The 22,131-nt window shown below is 41.3% G+C and overlaps 1 long non-coding RNA gene across 1 annotated transcript; it reads left to right on the forward strand.

The window, feature by feature from the left end:
* Positions 1-448: 448 nt before the first annotated feature.
* Positions 449-20,841, forward strand: LOC131825900 (uncharacterized). Its single transcript, XR_009351362.1, has 3 exons — positions 449-543; positions 19,118-19,535; positions 20,665-20,841. It is a non-coding gene; the product is annotated as an uncharacterized LOC131825900 (long non-coding RNA).
* Positions 20,842-22,131: the final 1,290 nt, after the last annotated feature.

Here is a 22,131-nt window from a genome sequence, read left to right on the forward strand (position 1 = left end):
CAATAGTGCTGAGGTTGACAAACCTGCCTCACAGTGTTTGCACATCATAATGGTATTTAGTAAGCCTAGAAGAGTGATAAATTGCATTTGAAGGGGACAACGAGGGATAGTTGAAAATATGTCAAGAGTCAGAAGATCTGTGTTTTGGTCCCAGGTCTACTGTTCACTAGCCTTACAGCTTTATGAAAATAGACTTTCCAAACCTTAGTTACCTCATGAGTAAATGAGTGAAAATAGACTTTCCAAACCTTAGTTACCTCATGAGTAAATGAGTGATATGAATATCTGTCTTATCTGTTTATTTATTAATTCATCAAATTTTTCTTCATTACCTACTAAACACAAACAGTGTATTGTGGGAACACAATCTAGTCCCGGGCAGTCAGGGGAAGCACTACCTAAGCGGACAACTGCAGAGCCAGAAGTTAGACAGAAAGAAAAGGGGAAAGAGCAGAGGTTAGAGGGCCTGCAAAAGCCCAGAAGTAGGAAAAGGCATGGGACAACGAAGGACCCGAGAAGTGGGCAGCATGACTGGAGTGTGTGGTGAGAAGGGAAGAGGGAGGTGTGCCTGGGAAGGGAAGTCGGGGGCAGCTCTTGGAGGGTTTTATGGACCAGGCTAAGGAACAGAAACTTTAGCCTAAGGCAGAGCGGAGAAATTGAAAGCTTTTGAACGCACAGGGGTGATATGATCCAATTTGAGTTCTAGAAAGATCATCCAGGCTACAGGATGGAAAATGGATTCTAATTACTCTAGGGCCTGGGAGACCAGGTGGGAGTTTGTTGCTGCTGACCCAAGAAAGGGTCACTATGGCTTCAGCTGGAGTAGAAGCAATGGGATAGACTGAAGTGAGCCTTTAAGAACAGATCAATTCCTACTACTGATGGGTTGACAAGATATCCCTGTTTTAGAGCTGCAAAGTTCCCAGAACAAAGTATGACTGCCACAGCTATGTTTAGAAGCGGGAAGTATCGGCAGACACTGCACCGGACTGGATTCTGTACAGCGCCTGTGTCCTTGTCTCATCAGTGTGAAGTGACTTCACTTTGTGGTACCTGACTGGCAGGGCCTAGGTCACAGGTTTACACGCAGACTGCAAGGGGTGCTGGGAAAGTGAGAATCTGGCTTCTCCCTGGGAAGAACATCCTGAACTTAGGAAGATGATTAAGAAGGACAGACTAATATGCCCTACAGTACCAGTGGAGAGTGATTTGTTAGCACCTATTTATTTTTAAATTTATTTATATTTTAAAGATTCTATTTATTTATTTATTTATTTGAGAGAGAGAGAGAGAGAGCACATGTGCACACACACAAATGGGGGTGGGGTGGGGGAGGGGCAAAGGGAGAGGAAGGAGAACAAGCAGACTCCCCGATGAGCACGAGCCCAACATCAGGCTGGGGCTTGATCCCAGGATCCTGAAACCATGATCTGAGCAAAGGCAGACACTTAACTGACTGAGCCACTCAGCCACCCCTGTTAATGCCTATTTAGAATGCAAACCTGATAATATCTCTCAAATTAAAAATACTTTTTCCTTAAAATCCCACTTTTTGTAATTTATTCTATACAAGTAAAATTATCCATACATAAGAGCATATATTCCTAGGGATAGTATGTAGCACTGTTCTTTGTGGCAAAAATTTGGTAACAGTATGAGTTTCATGTAATTGAGAGATACTGCATTTATACCATTAAGTATGCAATTTACATGCACTTATACCATTATGCATTTATACCATTAAATATGCAATAAAAAGAACTGAATTAGAGTCAAACCAGTTGGGACTTAAACTCTATGAAAGACTGAGAGGGACAAGCTGGGGCCCCTCAAATACTAATCTCTTCAAATTTAGCACAGATCTTGATTTGTACCATATCCCAGGGAATGAGAGGGGAATGAACAACCTTGTTCCTCCTTCTAATTCAATACCACTAACCAGATCCAGATTCCTGCATATTTAGCTCATAACAGCTGCTTCACTCAGAAATGAGGTGGCCATTGATAAGCAGGAAGGTACCTAGCTTACAACAGAAATCTGATTCTGGGACTTGTACATACCCTGGATTACCTTTGAGTGAACCATATAACTCAATCCCATTCTACAGTAAGCAAGACCCTCATAAGGAAGCACTTAAAATAAATCCCTGGGTCTGAGTGGAAGCTCTTCTGTCTACCATTCCCTGACCTCCTAGGTAACAGCTTGATTGTGCCAGCTTAGTGGTCTGTCATAGTTTTCTTGGGCTGCTATTCCAAAATACCAAAGACTAGCTGGTTTAAACAACAGAAATTTATTTTCTCATGGTCTGGCTGCTGGGAAGTCCAAAACCAAGAAGCCAGCAGATTCAGTTCCTGGTGATGGCACTCTTCTTGGCTGGCAAATGGTTGCCTTCTCAGCGTACTCTCACATGGTAAGGAGAGAAAGTTCTAATGTCTTCTCTTTTTATAAGGGTAGTAATTCCATCATGGGGCTCTATCCACATGACCTCATCAAATTGAATTACATTTCAAAGGTCCCACCTCCAAACACTGGGAGTTAGGACTTTGAACATATAAATTGGGGGGGACACAAATATTCACTCCACAGTGTGACCTCTGAGGCATTACAGTGTGGTTATCAAGAACACAGGCTCATACCTAGAGCGATATACACATTTAATGCAATCTCTTAAAATGCCACCAACATTTTTCAAAATGGAACAAATAATCCTAAAATTTGTATGGAACCAGAAAAGACCCCTAAATAGCCAGAGGAATGTTGAAAAAGAAAACCAAAGTTGGTGGCATCACAATTCCAGACTTCAAGCTCTATTATAAACCTGTCGTCATCAAGACAATATGGTACTGGCACAAAAACAGATACATGGATCAAGGGAACAGAATAGAGAGCCCAGAAATGTACCCTCAAGTCTATGGTTAACTAATCTTCAACAAAGCAGGAAAGAATGTCCAATTTTAAAAAGACAGTCTCTTCAATAAAAGGTGTTGGGAAAACTGGACAGCCACATGCAGAAGAATGAAACTGGACCATTTCCTTACACCTCCCACACACATACAAACACAAATATACTCAAAATGGATAAAAGACCTCAATGTCAGACAGGAATCAATCAAAATCCTTGAGCAGAACACAGGCAGCAACCTCTTCGACCTCAGCCGCAGCATCTTCCTCCTAGAAACATCACCAAAGGCAAGGGAAGCAAGAGCAAAAATGAACTTTTGGGACTTCATCAAGATAAAAAGCTTTTGCACAGCCAAGGAAACAGTCAACAAAACCAAAAGACAACCAGCAGATGAAAAGATATTTGCAAATGACATATCAGATAAAGGGCTAGTATCCAAAATCTGTAAAGAATTTATCAAACTCAACACCCAAAGAATAAATAATCCAATCAAGAAATGGGCAGAAGACATGAACAGAAATTTCTGCAAAGAAGACATCCAAATGGCCAAAAGACACATGAAACAATGCTCCACATCACTCGGTATCAGGGAAATACAAATCAAAACCACAATGAGATACCACCTCCCACCAGTGGGCATAGCTAAAATTGACAAGTCAGGAAACAACAGGTGTTGGTGAGGATGCAGGGAAAGGGGAGCCCTCCTATGCTGTTGGTGGTAATGCAAGCTGGTGCAGCCCCTCTGGGGTATGGAAGTTCCTCAAAAATTGTATATAGAGCTACTCTATGGCCCAATAATTGCACTACTGGGTATTTACCCCAAAGATAAAAATGTTGTGATCTGAAGGGGCATGTGCACCTGAATGTTTATAGCAGCAATGTCCACAATAGCCAAACTATGGAAAAAGCCTAGATGTCCAACCACAGATGAATGGATAAAGAAGATGTGATATAACACACACACACACACACACACACACACACACACACCATGGAATATTATGCAGCCATTAAAAACGAAATCTTGCCACTTGCAATGACATGGATGGAACTAGATGGTATTATGCTAAGTGAAATAAGTCAATCGGAGAAAGTGAATTATCATATGATTATCATATGATATGATAAATTCAAGAAACAAGGCAGAGGATCATAGGGGAAGGGAAGGAAAAATGAAACAAGATGAAACCAGAGAGGGAGACAAACCATAAGAGACTCTTAATCTCAGGAAACAAACTGAGAGTTGCTGGAGGGGAGGTGGGTAGGTGGGTGATGGGGTAGCTGGGTGATGGACACTGGGGAGAGTATGTGCTATGGTGAGCGCTGTGAATTGTGTAAGACTGATGAATCACATACCTGTGCCCCTGAAACAAATAATACATTATATGTTTAAAAAAAAGAAAAGAAAAAAGAAAAAGAATGCAGGCTCAGAAGCCAGATCACCAGACCGAATCCTGGTTTTGCCACCTGACAGCATGTGACCTTCGGCAAGTTATTTAGTCTTTCTTTGTCCCAGTGTCCTCATCTCTAACAAGGGTTAGGAACAGTATCTATCTCTTAAGGTTGTGATGAGGATAAATTATGTAACACATGTACTATGTCTATAGAGCAGTGCCTTTGACATACAAAGACTGCAACAAATGTGATGATCATCATTCCTTTCTGGATCCGGATATGTCTTAATTCAGTCTCTTCCCCAAGTATTCAACCTGGTCAAATTACCCGGGCAGCTTTCTTTCCATCCCAACCTTTGGTTGAAGATCCTAGTTTCAAAACAAAACAAAGCTGTATTTATTACACAAATATTATTATAGTAATGGGGATTCACGAAGGACAGGACTGAAACTCCTGGGGGTGGGAGAGGGAGGGAGGAGTTTCGGAAGTGCTCTACAGTCATCCCGGTTTGGGGATGGTCTGGAGGGTGTTCTAGCCCAGTGCTGTTCTGTACTTGCAATGTAGCTATTTTCTATTTTCAAAAGCTCTATTTAACCATTGTAATTTGTGGCTTTCTTCAAAGCTAAGTATAGAGCAAAACATAATAATGCAAACTGGCTCCTACTGAGCTGAAATGAGTAGTGTTCTCTCACCAAATTCTCTTGTGAGCTTTAATAACTTCTTTAATTTCTCTGTTATTTTCCAATCTTGTATACCTTTTGCAGAAGCACTCATTTTGTCTTTCTTAAACTGGCTTTCCTCTGCTGGGAAAATGACCAAATTATTCTGCTCCATCCTGCTGCCACACCTCTATTTTTTGGTTTTCAGCTCCTATTTTGGGTTTATAACCAATTTCGCAGTTGCTGATCATGGTGAGAGGCTATAATTGAGTGAGTACTGGAAGACAGAATGACTTGTCAGAACATTTTATTAGAAGGAAACCATTTTCAGGACATGAGACGAGAGAATGAGCAGGAACGTACACACAGGCTGTACTTGCTTAGAAACTAACAATGTGGATTCCAAAGTAGAGTTAGGTTGGGTCATTTTCCTTGACTCCATGACACAGAATTCCTTTTTTTTTTTTTTTTTTTTTTAGTTCAAGATTAGCGTCTAACAGAAGGCAGTAAATTTCTCTGGGTTGAGGCACAAACACTGTGTTTAGACTATACGCTCTCAGAAAGAGCAAAATATCAATGTCATGGGAACTCAGAAAACACGAATTAAAATTGACAGGCAGAAAGAAAGATCCATGCTTGCAAAAGACAGTGGGCTGGTCAGTGGTTATCATATGGCTGCTTTTACAGGTCACGTGTAGCCACGTTTGTTTCTACATTGGATATTCCTACCAAAAGGAGAATGTCTAGACATTTCAGAGGACCAGTCGAAGAAGCGTGAGTGGCTGGAGCTGAAGTTTCAGATTAAAGTTACAAGAAAGACCTGCTTCCTTGCTGGAATGTGAGAGACTCTGGATTACTTTCTAGGAAATTCCGAGATGCTCCTCTACCCACATACTCTCCAGACTCAATTGCCTACAGTTCCTTGAGCACTTTTTATGCTTCCGCATTTCCATGCCTCTCTTTTCTCAGTGGGAAGCAGTTTTTCCTACAGGTACACTCACAGCCCCCACCAAGAGCCTATTCAAAAGATGCAAGTCTTCTCCTAGCCAGAATTAACCCTCCCTTGGCTGCATTCTCATAACACTTTGAATGTGCCTCTGTTACTTATCACTCTAGTGCTCAGGCATCTTCTAAAATCAGACCCAGAGTAAGGGTACATACATACAAATGTATGTAAGAATTGATTTGGAAAGAGATCCTAGGAAGCACTGTGAGTGAGTAGGAAGTAAGACCAAGAAAGGAGAAAAGCCAATAAAGTGTGTTTTAATGAACAGGTTACTCCTATGAGCAACTGGGGCTTCACCCCATCGGAGATCTACTGAGGGTCTGGGTGGCATAGGCTCAGAAATGTCCTACTGCAGAGCAAAGACCTGCCACCCTCATTGGTTGTGAGTTGTTCTGGAGATAATCTTCCAACACGTCCATCCTGCCCCTAAGATGCTGAGCTGCTGCAAGGCTAAGGAACACTTTTTCATGAAGAGATGTGGGAAGTCATAGCCTTCCATGGACCATGGGCTTTACAACAACAGCATACTATAAGGATTGACAGCGGGGTAAGCTTTTTGAAGATGGGGAATGAATTCTACTCATCTTCATATACCCCAAATAATCAACATTCCCCTTTGTGCCTAGGAAGTGCTTAGTCATTGCTGAGTAAACAGGGTTGATTATCATGATATCTGACCTACCAATGATAAAATCAACAAATGCATATTGAAATATTGGCTGTGTGCCACAGAGAAATCAAATGGGCCTTGTTGCTGTCCTTGGGGGAGCTGACTGTCTCAAAGAAAAGACAAGCAATAAACAAATAATACAACGTGGGAGATGAGTGTATGACTGACATCATCAATATACTCGTCACGCATTGGTACAGAACCTGTCACCTGATTCTCAACAGATTAGATTTTTATCTTCTAGGAAGGGGGAGTTTATTTCTCCTGCAGAGGGTAGGGACAGAAAATAACTGATGAAAATTTGGGGGGGGTGATTATATATTCTGGGTTGATGGACCTGGGTTTGAAATAAGCATAAATGGAAATGATATGGAAATGTAGAAATACTACTTACTGATTCTTTGTCATTTTTTACTTGAAAAATGAGCTGTTAAATTAGCTAAGTAGATTCTCGATTCCAGAAACCAGAGGGAAAACTGTGTTTTCTGCTCTTGCTTGATAAATAATTATTTGGGGAATGCTAAAAAAAGAAGCTCAGAAAAGAAAAGGAAAAAATGTTTCCTCAAAGTGGACTACTCTATTACTGATTTCAATTTGAGATGAAGAGGCTGAACAACATAACCACCGAAACTTGTGACCATAGTACTTTGGTTTTCTAGAACTTTAAAAAATAATGCCTTGAGGAATTCCCATTTCCAACCCAACATGTAAGGAGCTTGGTATTCATCTAAATGAATTGAAAAATTATGTCACACAAAAGCCTGCACAACGATGTCTATAGCGACTTTATTCATAATTGCCAAAACTTGGAAGCAACTGAAACATCCTTCAGTAGTTGAATGGATTAGTAAACTACAGTACATCCCGGTGATGGGATGGTATTCTGCACTAAAATGAAATGAACTATCAAGCCATGAAACAACATGGAGGAATCTCAAAAGCATATTACTGAGTGAAAGAAGCTGATCTGAAAAGGCTACAAGCTATAGGATTCCAACCATATGACGTTCCAGTAAAGGCAAAATTATGTAGACAGTAAAAAACTAACGGTTACCAGGGGTTGTGGGGGGAGGGAGGGATGTAGAGCTGGAGCACAGAGTATTTTTAGGGCAGTGAAACTACTCAGTATGATACTACAATGACAGAAATAGGTATATGTCATTAGATAGTCATCAAAACCCATAGCATGGGGGGCGCCTGGGTGTCTCATTCTTTTAAAACATCTGTCTTTGGCTCAAGTCATGATCTCAGGGTTCTGGAATGGAGCTCCACATGGGGCTCTCTGCTCAGCAGGAAGTCTGCTTCTCCCTCTCACTCTATTTCTGGGCTCTCCTCTCTCTTTCTCTCAAATCAATAAAAGCAAAAAAAAAAAAAAAAAAAAAAAAAAAAAGCCCATAGAAGGCACATCACTGAGAATGAAGCCTGATGTAAACTGTGGACTTTGGATGATAATCATGTGTCAGTGTAGGTTCCCTGATTGCAACAACTGGGTCCCCATGTGGGATGTTGATCGTGGGGGAGGCTGTACATGTGTGGGGACAGGGAGTGTGTGGGAACTCTCTGTACCTTCTGCTCAGTTTTGCTGTGAACCTAAAACTGCTCTAAAAAAATAATGTTTATCAGTTAAAAAATGATTGAATTGTTAGAAACACAAACCAATATTTGCCAAATTAAAAAGAATACTTTTTCTGAATCGTGGTACAATTAATTAACTTTTAGGTGACATAATTTGATGTAAGAATTCATGGTGCCTTTTTACATTTATATTTAGACTAAATATAATTCAATAAAGTACCTATTATGGATTCTACTGCCACTCACTTTGACAAGTACTATTGAGAAATATTAATCTTAAAATACATAGTTCAGAGATGCTAGATCATCTTTATTCATGAAATTATGTTCCCAGAAACAGTCTAGATTTCATTTACACAATTTGTGCTTCCCTGCATTTCATTCCTGCATTTGTATTCTCTGTCTCCCTTCCTAAGTACACTAAGGGCTCCACATAAGGGTGCGTGATTTGCAACACACAGAAAAAGAACAGACCTAAATTGCTTTGGATTTTAAACTCCAGCATATATTGACGGGTAATTGTTCAACTATTTACTATTATTCTAACTACAGATAACTCTTTTGCTAGTCTTATCTGTCAACAGAAGAAATTTTAGCCTCAGGGAGATTAGGCAACTGAATGATCCTCTTGAGCCAGACTCTAGAAGAATACGAGAAGGTAGCGAATTTGGGGGCTGGCTCTCACCTGTCTTGGCTTCAGAGAACACTTCATTGATACTGCTGCCTTCCCCAGCAACTTACCATGAATCATATGCACATTTTTTTTTTTTTTAAGTCAGATCAGTAAGAATTTTGTTTTGGTTTTATCTTTGTTCTCCCTATCTTGTCTTTAATGAGCATGCATTATGGATATAAGAAAAATCTGTTTAAAGGGGTAGGATGCTTGTTAGAAAAGCTTCTGTAAGGAATTCTTAACCACTTTTGTCTATGATCCCCTCTGGCTATCTGAGGAAGCCAGGGGACACCTTCCAGAAGTAAATATGCTCTACAGGCTTGAAAAAGCCTCGGGTCACACCCTGATCTGAGTTAGGGCAGTGACCAGAGGAAGGAATACACAAACAAACAAAGAAAAGGAAACTCATCGGATTTTCAGGAAGCTCCTGAAAAGTGTCTGATGAGATGCCTGCTGCTTTGTTACAACAGATGCCCCATTTAGGTGGCCAAGCCCCACCTTCTTTATTATATGAGCATTTCAATCACGACATTTAAAATATTAAACATCCCCACTTTCCATAAGGCAGATTTAATTTGCAGGCATTCACAAAAGAGAGGTTAGCCCTTGACAGATGACATTGCTCCAAGTGCGTCCCTCCCCACTGGGGGCTGTGCAGGACTCCAGCATCATCAAAGGCCCTGCGGGTGGCATATGGCTTAAGTCTATCAGAATGACCTGGCCCTAGCATTTGGCTAGGCCCCAGGGCATCTGGGGGCAAGACAGGAATTCACAATGAGGAAGTTATTTGTGGCCTGTGTTGAAGATCTTTTCAATTAAAGCTTTAACATTTTTTTGCAAGCAATCCCCAGGGATTCTGTCATTCTCAGCCTCGGTTTTGATGGATGGTAGGCTACCACAGCAACTGACAAACCCCGCTCACTGCAAACACTATCACAACTCAGGTACCCCTCCTTCTCCAGAGACCTCTCTGTGCTGCTGACAGGAAGATAGATCAAGAAACTTGAAGAAACGTTGATTTTACTTAAATAAATGCATAAATGCTGTTTTCAGCAGAAATGGTTCTTGTTTCTTGTTTTGATGAGTCATTAAAGATGAGAACATACAATTAATAAAACTACAAGGCAACCTACAGAATGGGAGAAAATATTTGCAAATGAAATATCTGTCTAATAAATGGTTAATATCCAAAACATATAAAGAACTTACATAAATCAACACCCAAAAACCAAATAATCCAATTAAAAAATAGGCAGAAGACATAACGGGCATTTCTCCAAAGAAGACATACCAACCGCTAACAGACACATGAAAAGATGTTCGACATCACTCACATCAGGGAAATCCAAAAAAACTACAATGAGTTATCTCCTCACTCCTGTCAGAATGGCTAAAATCAACAACAAAAGGAACAACAGATGTAGTGAGGAGTGGAGTGGAGAAAGGGCAATCCTCTTGCACTGTTAGTGGAATGCAGACTGCTGCAGCCACTATGGAAAATAGTGTGGAGATTCCTCAAAAATTTAAAGATAAAGCGACCCCACAACCCAGCAATCACACTACCTAGTATTTACGCAAAAGGGACAAAAACACTAATTCAAAGGGATACATGCCCCGCACTGTTTATAACAGCATTATTTACAATAGTCAAGATACAGAGCAGCCCAAGTGTCCATTGTTTGATGAATAAATAAAGAAGATAGATAGAGAGAGAGAGAGATAATGGAACATTATCTGGCCATAAAAAAGAATGAAATTTTGCCATTTGCAACAACATAGATGGAGCTAGAGAGTGTAATTTAAGGGAAATAAGTCAGAGAAAGACAAATACCATATGATTTCACTCATGTGGAATTGAAACAAAACAAACGCACAAAGCGAGAGAGACAAACCAAGAAACAGACACGTAACTATACAGAACAAACTGATCATTACCAGAGAGGAGGGGATGAGAGGGGGCCTGAGTGAAATAGGTGATGGGGGTCAAGGAGTGCACTTGACCTGATGAGTACCAGGTGATGGAATTAGAATAAAAACTTAAAATAGTGAATTCAGGATGAGGGGGAAAGAAAAAGATGAAGGGCACAACATCCTGTGGTCTCTTCATAGACTGAATGGCAATTCGGTATCAGGGGCAAAGTTGTTCTGATTCAAATCCCTGCCATGTGACTTTAGGCAAATCATGTCACTTCTCCAAGTCCTCTTTCCCTCAGATCTGCAGTGGGGGTAGTAATAATACCCAGTTTCATTTTAATTGAAGGGATGGACCTCTTCAATACCTAAGGTGTAGTTGCTGCTACTCCTGGCTCTAACTGCAAGGGGCCATACGTATGAACGCTGTAAGCATGTGGTATGCACATATGTGTGCGTGTCCTGTACAGATACATGAGCCAACATTTAAAACCTGAATGATTGCATGTAAAAACCTCAGATTGCCTGTTTCTTTTTAAAGTAAAATCAGAAGATCTGAAAACACTGGGCTGAGTCTGAGTGGCGGCTATCCCTCGAGTCACAGCAAGTGCGCACAATCCCACTCTTCCTGGACCACCTCATTATTCTGGGCTCAGCCTGGCCATCTGACTGTGCCACTTTCTGTGGGTCCCCCTATCCCACACCACCCCTACCACAGGTCTCCAGTCAGGAGCTCTTTGGGAAGATAGACTGGGGTGGGGAGGTGGGTGTTCGCTTTCAGTGAGAGGCCTCCCTTATCTCTTAACTTATTGGGTAGTTAAACTTGAAAGAGAGGGATTCAGAGAAGATGAATTGAACTAAAATCTTTGCTTTTTTCATTTTTTAAAAATTTAAATTCAATTAATTAACATATAATATATTATTGGTTTCAGAGGTAGAGGCCAGTGATTCATCAAATACCCAGCGCCCATTACATCACATGCCCTCCCCAATGTCCATCACCCTCCACCCACCTCCCTTCTAGCAAGCCTCAGTTTGTTTCCAAGGATTAAGAGTCTCTTAGGGTTTAAAACAAGATGAAATCACAGGGGGAGTCAAACTGTATGGTAAATTAAAATTTTTAAATTAAAAATAGGTTTTGACCTAACCCTGTTCAAGAAAGGCACCTGAATAGCAGGTGCCTTCGCTGCCTGGCTAAGCAAATGGGGTTCCTGGAGGTAGAGATGAAACAGTCGGTCCCAGGGCATATTTCAGCTACGACAGTGTTTCTCATCTGGGCAATACCATACCTACGGAGTGTGTTGATAACTTGTGGGACTTTTTTTTCCCCCCTGTTGTCATAAAGATTAGAGGGCAACATTGCATTTAGGGAGTAGGGCCAGGGTGTTGGATTACCTGCAATATGCAGGAAAATCCCCTACCATTAACAGATCTGTTTTATCCCCCACAACTTTTGAATAGCCTGTCAGATATTCATATAGGTGAAAAACATACTTATAATAACTTAAACCCAGAACCCAAATCCGTTATACATACAAAATCTTATTCAGGTACTGTGTACATTGAGGGAAGCTTATACTTTCTCTGTCCAGAAATTTACCATTTCAGAACTCCATTTCAGAGTGGTGCCTGAAGGCACCACTGTTTGATGGACTTGGGCTGACAATTTTGCCAACTGAGTTATTCTCCCTGGTAGATGCCTGATTTAGGGTTTTTGTTTTTTGTTTGTTTGTTTGTTTGTTTGTTTTTACTTATAGGACATATGTCTGATTAATCCATTAAGGATGCATAAGCAAAAATTTGTACTTCATTGGAAAGCCAGGCACTGCCTACAGTGCCCCCCTCTGGTTTATCTGGTTCTGATTTTATGGTAGCTATTCTACAACTCAGGAAAAGGGTAGATAACTGATAACAATGCAGAAGGATTTTTGTCTGTAGACATGGACATTCTGTCTGGTCTAATAAAGGTACAATTGGCCTCTCTTCCACTATTGAAGAAACTACTTTTGCCTCTATTGTATACATTCATTTCATTACTTCTGATTTATAAATATGTTCTGTTCATTTTTAGTTTCTCCCCTGAACAGGTTATATTTGCCTGGTTCCTCGTTATGACTTAATTAAAATATATGCATATGCTCCTTTTTCTATCTGGATGAGAGTCAAGATTTTACTTGTTTGTTTTTATAAACTGTCTTTTAATGGTAATCTTGTCTGGGTATTTGCAAATTGAGATACATCTTATTGGAAATTATTTTCCTTTCAGTTCTCCTTTTATAACAGGGTGTTTATATATATATATATGTATATATATATATATATATTTTTTTTTTTAATGAGTCATATATAAATTTCATTTCAGAACAGTAGAAAGGATGTTCCTAAATTTATGATAGGGATGCCTGGCTGACTCAGTCAGTAGAGCATGCAACTCTTGATCTGAGGGTTGTGAGTTTGAGCCCCACGTTGGGTATAGAGATCACTAAACAATAAACTCTTCAAAAAAGTTTTTTGTTATAGGAATGCCTATCTGGCTCAGTTGATTAAGCATCTGCATTTGACTCAGGTAATGACCCCAGGGTTCCGGGATTGAGCCCAGTAATCTGCCTCCCTGTCTGCTTCTCCTTCTCCCCTTGCCCCTCCCCCTACTTGTGCTCTCTTTCTCTCTCCTCAAGTAAATAAATAAAATCTTTTTAAAAATTTGTTACAAAAGGAAACATGGGGTCTGAAAATGTTGGAATTATAGATTCCATTGGAAATTCTCTGAACAAGCACACATATATAACTGATCAACTGGGTCATCATTTTTCTGAGTCCAGACTTAGAGTTCTAGAGTTCCAATCTATTTAGAGCTAAACTTTGAATTGTTTTGAAAACCATTCTCCATCCTCTCAACTCAAACTTGGTTTAGATTTAGTATGGCGAGTAAATACTTTTAGAGGGTAATATTACAAAGTAGCAATTTATGTGTACCACTAATGCAAAAAATTCCATTTTTCACTATCTTCTCTAGATCATTAAAAGCCAAGAATATTCCAGAAAAACTGCATTGTCTGGTCATTATAGGTAATGTCAAAAAAGACTAAATGGAAGCACGTTTTCTTAGTTTCCCCCTTCCTTGAGCTATATTTTTTCATCCCAAGATGAGAACAACCCAAAGAGTGCTCATTCTCCCAGTCACCTCCAAGGATTCTGATCCTGATTTGTAGCCCTGCAGTCCCAACTATAGTAATACATTCATCTTATGCCACATTTTAAAGTCTAGGAGAGGTAAAATCAGAGGCTGAAATTTCTTTAAGATCAGGACGAAATCGTGAATTGCCTTACCTATCTTGATGCCATAAATTTCAACCGCTGGCTGCTGGCTTGGAATGTGTTCAGCTGACAATGACAAATGAAAGGGAAAAAAAGATCCACTCCTGGCTGTTACTATGAAAATATCCTTATTTTAAGATATTGCTTTTCTTTGTATTAAATAAACACATTTATCCCCCAAAAGTACAGAGGAGCTTGGCAAACAAAAATAAACTTTAGAAAATTTATGAGTCTGGTTTATATATATTGCTTTATTTAGAGGATAATTCTCACATATTTTTTTCTTCCACCTACCAAAAGGAACATGCATAATAAATGAACTAAGCTTGGCAGGAAATCCATCAATAAGGTTAATTTAAACTGTAGGCAGAATAGCAAATCTCCATATGGATATCAAGGGGCTTGTTCTTATTTCAACACCAATTGACTCCCAGACATCTGAATGTGCCTCTCTGAAGAACCAGACAGAAGGAAATCCCAACAACTTAAACATCCACCTCCCCATCCTGATGATATGTCTTCTGGGAATTCATTTTTAGGATCGCTTACAACATAGGAGCAGAGCTGAGGCTAGATACGGGGTTGTGCAGGGGAGCAGGTGCTCAAGACATGGGCCATGTGGTTTTAAGCTCTGGTGCCATCACTCACAAGCGCTATGACTTTGGGTAAGATGCAGAACTTCCCTAAGCCTCAGTCTCCTCGTCTATAAAATAATGACAGCACACAACGCTATATGACATTATAGATCGATACATGGTTGGGGTGACCATATTGGAAAATTCATTAAGAAATCTTACACTCTGCCTGGCATTATTATACTTATGAAATATTGAAGACTTGGGTTTTTTTAATACAAGAAATTGGTGGGGAGTGGGTGTGCAGATAAATGGGAGAGTATCATTTTAAAGATTAATGATTTTAGGGGCACCTGAGTGGCTCAGTGGTTGAGTGTCTGACTCTTGATTTTGGCTCAGATATGATCTCAAGGGATCAAGCCCTTTGTGGAGCCTATTTAAGATTCTCTCTCTACCTCTCCTTCTATTCCCAACCCCCACTCTCAAATAAATAAATCCCAGATTAATGATTTTAAAAGAGCAGCTTCTCCAAAGAGGAAAAAAAGGAACTAAAATAAGACCTCAGAATAAAGCCCAAATTTTTGTCTTTTAGCATAAATGAACTTGGTTCTTCACCGGGCTTTACTCTTTTCTTGGCGTAAGTCCTCTACCGAGAACTGCACTAGGGAGAACTCTGAACCATACTAGGGAAAAGGTAAATTTCTTTTTTGATTCCCTGGGTATTACTTAAAAATAATACTGTCTGATTTAGCAATCCTACTTCTGGATAGATATCCAAAAGAATTGAAACCAGAGTCTCAAAGAGATATTTGCACACCCCTGTTCTTAGCAGTAGTATTTAAAATAGCCGAGACGTAGAAGCAACTCAAAAATCCATCAACAAATAAACATGTAAACAAATGTGGCATATACATAACATGGAATATTACTCAGCCTTACTGGAAGGAAATTCTGTCGTGAACTACAACGTGGATAAACCTTAGGGATATTATGCTAAGTGAAATAAACCAGTCACAAAAATACTTATATGCTATATAATTCCTCTTATATGAAGTATCTAAAGTAGTCAGACGCATAGAAACAAAGCAGAATGGGGGCACCTGGCTCAGTCAGATAAGCATCAGCCTTTGGCTCAGGTCATGATCTCAGGGTCCTGGAATCTCAGGGTCCTGTGTCAGGCTCCTTGCTTGGTGGGGAGCCTGCTTCTCCCTGTCGCTCTGCCAGCTGTTTCCCCTACTTGTGCTCTCTCACTCTCTGTGTCAAACAAATAAATAAAATCTGGAAAGAAAGGAAAGAGAGAGAGAGACAGAGAGAGAGAGAGGAAGGAAGGGACAACGATGGCTGCTAGGACCTGGGGGAAATGGGAAAGGAGGAATTATTTAATGGCTATAGAGTTTCAGACTTGCAAGATGCAAAAGTTCTGGAGATCTGTTTCATAACAATAAAAAATATATATATATATATATATATATATATATATATATATATATATATCTGTTTCACAACAATGAATATACTTCACACTACTCAGCTGTACACTTAAAAATGGTTACGTTGGTGAATCTTATTTTTTTTACACAATTTTAAAAGTGAAGGCTTAAATGAGATGCATGGATGCTTGGCATGCAACAAATGTGCAGTAAATACTAGCCATTGGTGTTCCATAAGGTCATCAAGTGCCAGTCCTCCAACATGGTTCATTCCCCCCACCTCTCCCCCGCCCTTTTCTCACAGGCACCATATGTTCTCTCTCCATCTGCACTTGCACTCTGTCCTTTCTCATAGCTTTGCTTGCACCTCTGTTCTGTCAAAGGCAGGAGCCTGGAAGTACAGAACACTGTGTTCCCTGCTGAGTCCTACCCCATGCCATGCACAGAGAGGGTGCTTTTTTTTTTAAGTGAAGTTTAGTTTGTCTTGTTTTGTTTTTTAAATCTTTCCATTATAGGTATAGCAAATCATTGCTTTAGAGAATATTGACAATAGCAATGTAGGAGACAGGAAAAAAATTTATCGAAGTCCTACCACTTAAAAGCAATTGCATGTTAATTTGTTGGCTTTTTTTTTTTTAACCATTTTGTGAATTAAATAGAGGAAAAATAAAATGCTAACTGCCTTAAAAAGGAAGGTAAGGGTTTAATATTCAAGTAAATTTGGGAATTGTTTTACTTGAGAAGATTCTAGGGTAGATTGAGATACCTGGTAGCTAAGATCTTGATGGGTAAGTTGGATTCAAAAAGACAGTGTAACTATGAAAATACAAATATAGCACTTTTAGTTAATATTATTTTGGTTGCAGTCAAAAGAACCCAGCTCTGGCAACCAAAGCAAAAAGATGAATTAATTATTGTCAATATAATTTTCCAAAAAGCTAAAGCATTAGTCTCCTACCCAATGATAGAGTGTACCTGTGTCAGAGATTTATTTAATGGATTAATGAGGGAACCAGCAGGATGGGAAAGCTGGAATGCACAAGACTGATGTATACATGATCAGGAAAAGACAGGATGCTAGAATCAAATTGCTAAATTAAATGCCAAAACCCCCAAAGTAATACAACTAGAGCCTCCATGGATATCCATTCCACTGAACAAAAATGATTTGCATTTCTATTAGACAAAAATTACATGGAACTTAATTAGTTAACATCAAATGTTTAGGAAGCGGGGCCCTAATCAAGGGTCCACTGTGAGCCAGAGTTCCTTCCTTCCAGGGTCATGGGACCTTGACACAGGAGTGCTGGATAGACAGTTCTCCAATATGACTTTGAAAGAAACATAGTCATCCTTCCTCTTGCCTTATCTCCGAAGGTCTGATAATTTTCCTGAACTGGGAGTCTCAAGTCACTGGACAATCATTACTATCACGTAATACACCTGTTCTGTGGGCCAGGCCTGTGTGACATGCTCTTGTTGCCATGTCTTTTTCTCACAACCGCAGAGTAGGAACTATTGTTCCTGCATTTTACAGAGAAACAACCTAAGGTGTAGAAAGTTCCAAACTTTCCCCAAGGTTATACAGCTGATACAGTGGCAAGGCCCAGGCAGGGCTCTGTCTCACCAGCTCTAATTTCTAATTTCTAATTTCTCCCAGACACTCCTGGAGTTCACCCAAGAGGAGGTACTGGGGTGGGGATGGGGTGGGGGGAAGAGCAGAACTCTCACTGGGGATGACCTAAGCTCTTCTTCGTTATCATTCCTGTCATATGCACGCTTTCTGGTGTCTAGATGAGCAGAACAGTGCTTGTGCAGTTTCTGAATGGATAATTATACAAGTTTTAGGACGCCACAATCAGAAAGGTTTGTAACCTTCTGCTGTAAAGCTTTCAGTTCGTCAGGACCATGGTTCACGGTGCACGTGCGTGCATTTTCGTGTTTGCTGCTGGGCATTTCTGACTCAGTTCTCCAGTCTTACTCAATCTTACTCAGTTTCCTCAAAATGTTTCAGATTCTGGTGTCCAGCCATGAAGACTGAGAGCCTCACACGTTTTCCTTGCAGTGTGAGGGGAGAAGCAGTTTCACCTCTAGTGAGATTAGGAGACGCTTGGAAGCACTGCTGTTTTCCTTCTCTGCGCTTGCTGGGAAGGCATGAGGGAGGTCAAAGCCATGTTCTCCTTCACTTCTGTCTTTAGGTCTGGGCTTTGTGCGAGTGAGGGGAAGGGGGCCAACCACAAAATGGAGAGCGATTCGCACATAATTCTCAAGTTCCTATGCAGAACTTTCAGAAATCACCTTGGTGGGTGACTGAGGGATCTGAAGATGAAAGAAAGTAAATTCTTTCTAAGGCTAGTACATTCTAGCCTTAGAAAACCAAAGAGCAGTGAAGGCTGGACACAGAGTCCACGTGAATGAAGATTTGCTCTCAGAGCAAAGTGCCGGCATTGTCCCCAAAGCCAGACTCAGGACGACTCAGAGCTTTTGGAGCAAAGCGTTCCAACTGTGCTGTAACATTAGTATTATTGGGCATTCTCTGAAATTACTAGTTACACTCAGTTGAATCAATGCTCCTAAATGCAATTAAGATTGTATTATATGTTGACTTTATGGATGAGCTAAGAAAAATACTCATTATCTTGTCTCTCTGGGAAATACTACATATATTTAGAGGCTTTCTGCCCTTGCACAGTTGTAGGGGACAAACAAGCAGGGGGAGAACCAGAGCTCCCCAGCCTAGCTGCGGGTGCCTATTCTGTGCCCCCGTATCCACACACAGAACTCAGCACCCCTATCCCCTTTCCCAACTTGGAAGCCTTCACTGAGAAAGTTGTGTGTGGTAAGGCTGGGAAACACAGCTTCTTGCCTGGTCTCCAAAACAGATAGCCTTCAGGACTTCAGGAAAGTGTGGCCCCACATCAAGGAAGAGGTCTCAGAAAGGGCATGGTGGGGACTCCCGGCTCCCCTGCTCGATTCCCTCAAACCAATCCTCACTGTTTTTCCAGGTGAATGACAGAAGCCTTCCAGCCTATTGCCTCTCTGCCTCCCCCTTCGCGAGTATAACGTGTTTGCAGGACAGACTGGGTCGTGGGCTCCAGCTCTTCTCCGAAGAGAAGCTTTGCCATTTGTCTGACAACTAACTGTGCCTGGTGCTGTGCTGGGGTATCCGCACCCCTTACTAGAGTGGCCCAGAGGAGTTCGAAAGCCTCCTTCCTCAAATGAGGCCCGGCCTCAGCAGCAGCGGTATTGCCTGGGGTCTTGTTAGAAACGCAGAATCCCAGCCCTGGCCTGAACCTACTGAAACAGAAGCTGCATTTTCAACTGCATGCCCCCAGGTGATTTGGATGTGCCTTCGTTGGAGAAGCACTGATCTAAAGGGTAACTGGTCGGAGATCACATCTCAGCCCCATCATTCACAGGCAAGTCACTTCCCTTCTCTGAGCCTGAGTTTCACCATCTAGAAAATGGAAATAGAAACAGGTCCCACCTTGCAGGCTGTTACCTTGCAGGCTGTTGCAAGGAGCAAATATGCGCCTGTATGTGAACTCTAACAGCTACATAAAGTAAGAGCTCAGAAAATAACATCAAAGAGTAAAGTGCCGTACCCCCCAACACACGGAAAGCGAGCGCTGCCACAACTGTATATTAAAGGGTGTCCCCATCTGCCTGGCATCTTCTTTGCTCAGCCTATATTCTTGAAAGGCTGACGAACCATCCTTTAGCTGAGGGTGACAGTGAGAGGTGGCTTTGATACCTCTCGAAGAGCACCAGTGGGATTCACTGACTGTTCTCCTGCAAGAAGTGAAGACGACAAATTTCAGTCTTCAGCAAATCCCTCACTGTGGTAGCCAGCCTCCAAGATGGTCCCAATTATCCCCGACCTCCATCTTTATGCACCTGTGAGGCTCACTCACACTCAAAAAAGGCTGACTTGGGGTGCCTGGGTGGCTCTGTCTGTTAAGCATCTGTCTTCAGCTCAGGTCATGATCCCAGGGTCCTGGATCCATCCTCCAGCCCCTTAGGCTGGCTGCCTGCTCAGCGGTGAGTCAGCTTCACCCTGCCCCTCTGCCTCTCTGTTCATGCTCTCTAGCTCACTCTCTCAAACAAATAATTAAGATCAAGAAAGAAAGAAAGAGAAAGAAAGGGAGAAGGGGGGGGAGGAGGGAGGGAGGAGAAGGCTGGCCTGTATAACCAAGAAGATATTGTAGAAAAAGTTCTCAAGTGTGACTTCCAGGGGTAGGTCACAAAAGACACTGCAGCTTCTGCTACGCTCTCTCTCGGATCACTCACTCTCGGGGAATCCAGCTGCTGTGTCATGAGGACTCTAAGGAGAGGTCTACACAGCAGAAATGAGGCCTCCCACCTGCTGTCACGGGAGTGCGTCCTCTCAGAAGTGGGTCCTCCGGCTGCTGTCAAGCTTCAAATGACTGCAGCCCCACAGCCCCAGACAGTATTTTAACTCCAACCTCTGAAGAGATTTTCAGACAGAACCACCCAGCTAAACCATTGCTGAATTTTTTTTTTTAATTTTATTTATTTATTTGACAGAGAGAGAGACACAGCAAGAGAGAGAACACAAGCAGGGCAAGTGGGAGAGAAGAAGCAGATTCCCTGCTGAGCAAAGAGCCCGATGTGGGGCTCCATTCCAGGATCCTGGGAACACAACCTGAGCCGAAGGCAAATGCTTAACGACTGAGCCACCCAGGAACCCCATTGCTGAATTCTTGACCAGCAGACACTATGTAAGACAATAAATCTTTAGGGTTGTCTTAAGTCATCATATTGTGGCAATTTGTTATGCAATGATAGATAACAAATACATCCACTATAGTAGCTAAATATTTCTCTCCAGTGTGTGAGCATAGTCTTTCCCAATAAAATTCTCCTATCTAAGATCAGTAGAAAGCAATGAAGAGAGTAAAATTCTCTTTCAGTCTCTTTTGATAAAGCATTCCAACAGTTTCAGACAAGCATAAAGTGTGCAGATCTAAGATAAGAAGTGTTAACAAAGGGGAGACTTGCTCCCCCCATCCTCCGTAGAAGGAATGGATTAACCACTCCATTTACCAGGAGGAGAGAGGAAAAAAAAAAAGAAGCCTGAGTCTCCTTCCCAGGACTTCTTTCTGTCCCCTCAATCTCTCCTCCAGGGGAAGCAGTCTTACCAGAATGGCACATTTAAGAGAAGGAGCGGGACATCCTCAGCTGAACCAGGGTTATCTCCCAGTTCCAAGGGGAGGCTGCTTCCACAATTTCCCACAGGAGCTTAGGGAAGTGGGGTGCCTCCTCCAAAGAAGCTGTGCGGAGTCTGAAACTAGGTGAGTATTGGGATCCCTGTGCCCCACGCTTAAGCTGTGTCCTCTGAGCCACCTCCATCAGTAGCAAAGCACCACTTGGGTCTCCATTTGTGCATCTATCTTTTAATTGGCTCCAAATTTGGAGGAAGAAGGAAGAGGTGTTATTAGCTCACTCATCTTGCACAAGGAGCATACATTCGATAAAGGTATAAGTTATTCTAAATTAATTTCTCATGATCTGTCAGCATTTTCCCAGCTCTCACTTCCCCATGAAACCACCAATAGAAGAAACATCTGATACACCCTAACTCTGGTCTCTCGTTCTCAACATGATTGTTGATCTTCAAACTCCAAGTTCTGTCTAGTAGAGGGGGATCCAGGTGCTTGAGGAAGTCAGACCATATCATTAATCATAAAAACAATAATGACATATACTATGCACTACTCTACTGTTTATGCATCTGTCTTTTAATCCTCACAATAATTCTATGAGAGAAATATCACCTATTCCCATTTTATTAAGGAAGAAACTGAGGCTCAAAGGGATGATACAGATGGGGAGTGTGCAGAACATTCTAGGACTCGAATGCAGGTTCTGTCTGGCTCTGAAGTCTTCTGTTTCTAATATACACTATTGCATTTTGAGCCCTACTTGGGAGCCCAGTCCTTAGTTTAGGAAACTTTGTTTTAAATTTCTTTAAATTTTTGACCTAAAGGGTCAAATT

Source organism: Mustela lutreola, chromosome 2 (assembly GCF_030435805.1).
Source record: "Mustela lutreola isolate mMusLut2 chromosome 2, mMusLut2.pri, whole genome shotgun sequence".
NCBI classification, from domain to species: Eukaryota; Metazoa; Chordata; class Mammalia; order Carnivora; family Mustelidae; genus Mustela; species Mustela lutreola.